The following is a 6396-nucleotide window of genomic DNA, read 5'->3' on the forward strand; positions in this document are numbered from 1 at the left end:
ACAGCCTGCTCATGAAATTAACGTGCAAGTGGCTGAGCACTCCACAGACACGTGTACCCTTAACATAGTTCTTGGGGATATTCAGCGTGACACAATGTGACAAGGCTGACCCTTTGAATTACAGGCACAACAGAAACAGGAAGTAAGAGTGAGAGAAAGTTGTGGTGAAAGAGTACAGCAGGATTTGCCACCATCCCCTGCCGGAGCCTCATGGAGCTTTAGGTGTTTTCATTCAATAACCACTCACAACGCCCGGTCTGGGAATCAAAACTGCGATCCTATGACTGCGAGTCCGCTGCCCTAACCACTGGGCCATTGCGCCTCCACCATATAATAAATAGTTAATACAAAATCTGACATATTCTGTTCATTACACAGTTAACAAGCTAACCTCTGTGTGATCATCTACTCCACTGAGAAATGCAACCAAATACTCCACAAATCACACTTCATCACCTGAGAAAAGAAAGATACAATTTACATAACAGCCCAAATGCATTGTTTGAAAAAAATCAGATGGGATGGTCATGAATGAAATGTTTTGATTATAGGTCTGTTCCATTAGAGCTGACTTGGAGTTAAACAACGGCTACATCAAAGCAATACTGACACAGCTGAACACTGCATGTTAGAATGTGTAAGTATAATTCCAGAAAAGACTTGATTTAACTTTGACATACATCTGGGCTGTGACACCCCTGGCTGCTCTTCAATCATTTGATTGGCTGTCTGTGTGTCTTAGATGTTGAATAAAGCTGACTGAAGCGAAGCCACTCAACAGTGACATTAGCAGGCAACTTCTTGTTAAGTTTGGAGTAAATTAAAAGATAAGTTTTCTGTGTAATCTTTGAAGGCTATCATACATATTTATATAAGCTATCATTCCATTTGATTTGAGTTAGGCTTTAAGTAAAACTGACTCAGCCAAGAGGGCAAATTCATATATGTTGCAGCTTCTAAAGTTAGCAGCAGCAGCAGTTTGTTTCTAATATCCACACACTAGTACTATTACTACTACTGTTGTTGCCATTAATACTAATAGTAGTATTGCAGCATCAATATCAGTAGCTGCAGTGACGGCAGTGGTGATGACCGCAGCGGTGGCAGCAGTGATGTGTGTGTGTGTGTGTGTGTGGCAGCGATGGTGGTGGTAGCAGCAGCAGTAGTAGTTGTAGTAGTAGTAAAGTTTATTATGAAATATTGAAATTGGTCTCAGAAATCTCCAACTGCCTCATTGCAGTAACATAACACTTCTTTGTATTATGTCATATTGCTTAGATGTATGTGTATTTGTATGTATATGTGTACTTCACATGAGTATATGTGGGGGTGGTATGTTTGTGATATATATATATATATATATACATACATACAATACATACATACAGACACACACACACACGTGCACACACACATACACACATTTGCCTACATGTGTTTGTCTTTCTTTCTACATATTAACATAAATGTATATATATGGTGCTCCAGCATGGTTGCACTCAAATGACTGAAACAAATAAAAGAATAAAAATGTATATATATATATATATATATATGTGTGTGTGTGTGTGTATAGGTTTTTATACCCTTATATGAGCACATGTTTGTGTGTTATTTTTATATCTATATTTATCTACGCATACACACGTATATAACTGACATACATACACATATACATAAATCATCTCTTATTACTATGCGCAAGGTCAATTTCATTAACAGGATGGGAGTATAGATTTTTATTTATTTAAATATATATATATATCTTATTAACTAATTTTGGCCTAAGTATAATACTGGTGAACTAAAAAGGAAGCATTTGCATTTGTCCTGATAAAAATAAGGGCGAAATCTCTCTGAAATCACATTCTGCCATCTTAAAGAGAAAAAGAAACGAAAAGAAAAAAAATCACATTAGAAAGTTAGGGATGCACCATGTCTGAAAGAAAAGTGGGAATGCTTAGAATGCTTCTGATCATAGGTCTGCTTTTGTAGAGCTTACTTGAGGCTAAATGATAATTGGTGCTTATTTTATTTACTGCTTCTTTTGACTAGAAGTTATAGACCTTTTTATATTGAAAAACAGTGTTTGTTCAACTGATATGATAATATAACTATGAAGCTCTTTATTAAATGCCAAACGTTTCCCAGTGTACTTAAGACTAGTTGTTAAGATATTAAGATATGATTTCATGCAGATTTAGTCACCATTCCCAACAGGTCAAAAATCAGGGAAAAGCAGAATAAGTAAATAATAAATGCAAGCTTTGAGATCTGTTCTAGTCCCTAATCACCAACAAACTAACCTTTACCTGATTACTTGACCTGCTAACAGAAGAAAAAGAAAACTAAGTTTTAACTTAAACACTGCTCTACAATCTTAAAAAGAGAAAGATGAATTTTTGATAAAAGTTCTGCTGTATTGTCAGAAAATAAGTTTGCATGATCATGCCTGGAACTTAGCTAATCATTCATTGGGTTGTAAGTTTGCATGAAATCATATCTTAATGACTAGTCTTAAGTACACAGGGAAACACTTGGCATTTAATAAAGAGCTTCATAGTTATATTATCATATCAGTTGAGCAAAGTAGGATGTGGATAAAGGCTTGCAAATTTAGAGAGCAGAGTGAAATGATATGATGATCCTGGAATAAAAGGGTGAATGATGATTTTAATGACTTAATCCTTTAGCATTTAAACAGGCCATATCCAGCCCAAATATTCTACCTGTTTTATGTTCAAACTAGCCAGATCTGGCTTCTCACCTTCCTGACAATGTCATTCTAAAAGTAAATGTTCATATCATTGAAATCTTGAAGCTACAGGAAAATGCATGATTAATTCAAAACAATGTGAATAAATAAGTATTACTTTTGACAAAGTAATCTGAATGCTAAAGGTCTAGACCTTTTTATACCAAGTAGGGATTGTAAAGGTATTATGAACCATGGATGTGCATCTGCATTGAAGAAAGTAATGTCTTTAATTTTACAGATTCATAAGTATACAACTTGTCTTAAATTTCAGTTTTGATTTTAAGGCTTTACCCTTTCATTACTGTATTTATTTTGAGATGCTTTGTGTTTCTTTCAATTACTTTAAATATAACAAAGAATTTATTAAAATAACTTAGTTATCATTAAGCCAGTGTTAGGAACATAAATTGTGACTAAGGTTTGGGGGAAGATTTTAATTCAAAACTTATGAAAACAAGACATTTGTACTCAGAGCCAGAGCCGGTTTCAGCCGGTTTGGTAACGAAAGGGTTAAACCATATTTTACATTTTTCTTTTCTTTTTTTTTTGTAAGGGTTTTCATCTGTAATGTGTATAATGACATAGTGACTAAATATACTTGTTGGACAATATGTTTCTGAAATGCTTGCAGTTCTGACTCAAGAATAAGCATTGAAAAACAAAGATTGACATCATTAACCAAGTGAACCAAGGAAGGAAGTTCTACATGGTTGCACATCTTGCAAACAACATCAGCCAAATAATCTTCAAATCACATCCTAACCTCTTATTAGATAATGTGACCCGAGACAGATTATGTCAGGAAAGAGAAAAGACAGGGTGGTCATGACAAGAACAGTTTTGATCCTTCATCTGTTCAATTAGAACCAGCTTGGAGCTAAAGAACAGCAACAACAACTAATATATAAATTAACTTTATTAACATATGGAGGATGTATTTTTGTATGACTGATGAAAATTCATAATGAATTAGGAGAATATCTACCTTGTGATAAATATCCTGTGTATGATGAGTTAAATGAGGAAGGGACGGTTGCTCATCAGCCATCCTGTGCACACACACACACACACAAGCACGCACACACATTTATACATGCACACAGCTCACATAAAGCAAGATAACTTCCTCATTTCCTCCCTCCAGTCTCAGAACACCAAAAAGAGGTCATGGGCACTGCCCTTCCTTTTCTGACAAAACCATTAAAAAGAATGAATACAAACAGGCAACTCTTGGATTAAGCTGAATACTGGAGTGACTTCTCCAGACTTACAAGAAGAGTTGAATTCAGAATTACATACCACTTGTTAATAAAGAAATCCTGCCATTTCCCAAAGCAAGAATTATTTTTTACACTTCAAAATACATTTTCAGCATGTACAGAACTATTTGAGAGTTACATGTCTTGGCTAGAGACATAATACCCCACACAATAATTAGAATCAGATATGATTCATTGTTCACCCATACTTCCATATCTGTCTAGCTATTTATCTGTTTGTATATCAATTTATTTATCTATCTACATACATATGATTGTACATGTGTATGTGTTTTAATAAAGAAAGCTGCTTATTAATTAGTGTTGAGTATGTAATCTTTTACTTAAAAAAGCAATTATTAAATTCTACAGTCTACAAAATTTCAATTCTAATACATTTTTATCAAAATGTGATTATTGAAGATTTCAACCACACACTAAGCAGAAAACTAATTTTTATTCACCTTGATGTATGTTTTTTAACATCTTACATTTTACCTCCTTTCTTTTACTGTTTCCCTGCAATGATGTCTGTCTGTCTGTCCGTGTCTCTTTCTATCTCCTCCTTGTTTACTGCCTCTATTCCTATTAGTCTTTCTATTTCTATATAGCTCATTTTCATCTCCATCATTTTCTTTTTTCAACATCTTTTCTTTGTCTTTTCTCTCTCTCATTGGGCTCCTTCCCTTGTTATTTCATTTAATATTTTTGGTTTTTTTCCTTGCACACATTCCTTTTCATTCTTTGTAATGCTCTCACTCTCTCTTTTTCCCTGTCTGTCCGTCTTTGTCTCTGTCTGTCTGTCTCTCTCTCTCTATTGCTTATATTCAATTATTTTCATTAAAAATAAGTGATTATGCAAAGTTTTTCTTTACATTATTTACATTTGATGGATATTTGTCTGTCAAATGTAAGTAATGTAAATTATGTACATAATTCCTCATCTCTTAAATATAGAACTAATTTTTTCTTTGATGTACTTGAAGATTATTTGTGAATGGTCTTACCAAATATTTCTTTATCATATAAAGTTTATAAAGCTTCACAAACTGTTACTCTGAATTTCATGTAATCAACCATCAGAGAGATGTGAATGTTATGAACAATGAAATAGATCTTAAATGGTATTAAACTATGTAATAAGCATTATTTAACAATAATCAAATATTCAAGTACCATCTCATCTACCTTCTTTTACATGTATGCGCTCACATATCTATTCATAAATAAAGCACCACCACCACCATCATCATCATCCTCATCATCGTTGTCATTTTTAACATGCACTTTCCCGTGCAGACATAGGTCAGATGTAATTTAGGGCAGATTTTCCATGGCCCAGTGTTCTTCCTTTCCTGTTTCCTCTTCCTTCTTCCCTACTTATCATCCCTCATTCCTTGCTCTTCATTATATTTACCCGCTCACCCATTCCCTATCTCTAATTGACTCTCACTCTCTATACACTCTTGCAAACTCTAACCACTCACACTTTCTGTTCTCTTGTCCTTACTCACTTCTTATCTTGAAGATCCACTCTGACATATCATCGCTCCTATTTCTATCTCTTTCCAGCTCTAATTTTGCACCTCCTACACTAGCTCCTTAGTATGTGTAACCAGGTAGCTCCTCTATGGCAAGAAACCTGTTCTATTGTGGGCCCCTCCTCTCACACAAAACCCCTTCATCCCCTAGTGTAAAGCTATCTTTTGCTACTGTAGTATCACTCAGTGGATGGAATTTTAGTCTTGCAGCCTGCATGATGACCTCACTAGTGCTGGAGCCATGAAAAAAGCACTCACTACATGCTATAAAGTGACTGGTGTTAGGAAAGGCAGCAGGTGTAGAAACCATGCCAATGCAAACATTGAAGCATCATGTAGCCTTTGTATACATCAGACCAGAATGGGTTTGATCATAAATAATGATGATAATAAATACTTAAGGATTCTGTGCACTGAATAAATGATAGGAAGAAAAATATTATCATTAATTGAAATAGCCCTTTATTTTCATTGTTACAATGTAAGATACAACTTCTTTGAGTTGTTATACACAAATTATTTGTTGTTCTGTTATCCAGTCTATAGGTAGTTAAATCCATATGTTGATGGCTAGAAGACTGATAGAAAGAGGAGAGAGAGAAAGAGTAAAAGAGTAAAAGAATCTCAAGGCTGACAGGTAGATAGGGTGAAAGTTGTATTGTTGTGTGATAACAATCCATTAGTGAAGAAACAAAAATAGATGTTTTTTTTAGCTAGGAGCCAAGTGACCAGAGAAATAGAACCGATTTTGGGTTCTGTATTTATATTTTTTTCTAACTAAATTAGGTCAGGCTATCTTTCTAAACCCTATTTGACCTAGGAACGTTAACTTAAGCAA

This window comes from Octopus bimaculoides, chromosome 11, assembly GCF_001194135.2.
Source record: "Octopus bimaculoides isolate UCB-OBI-ISO-001 chromosome 11, ASM119413v2, whole genome shotgun sequence".
Lineage (NCBI taxonomy): Eukaryota > Metazoa > Mollusca > Cephalopoda > Octopoda > Octopodidae > Octopus > Octopus bimaculoides.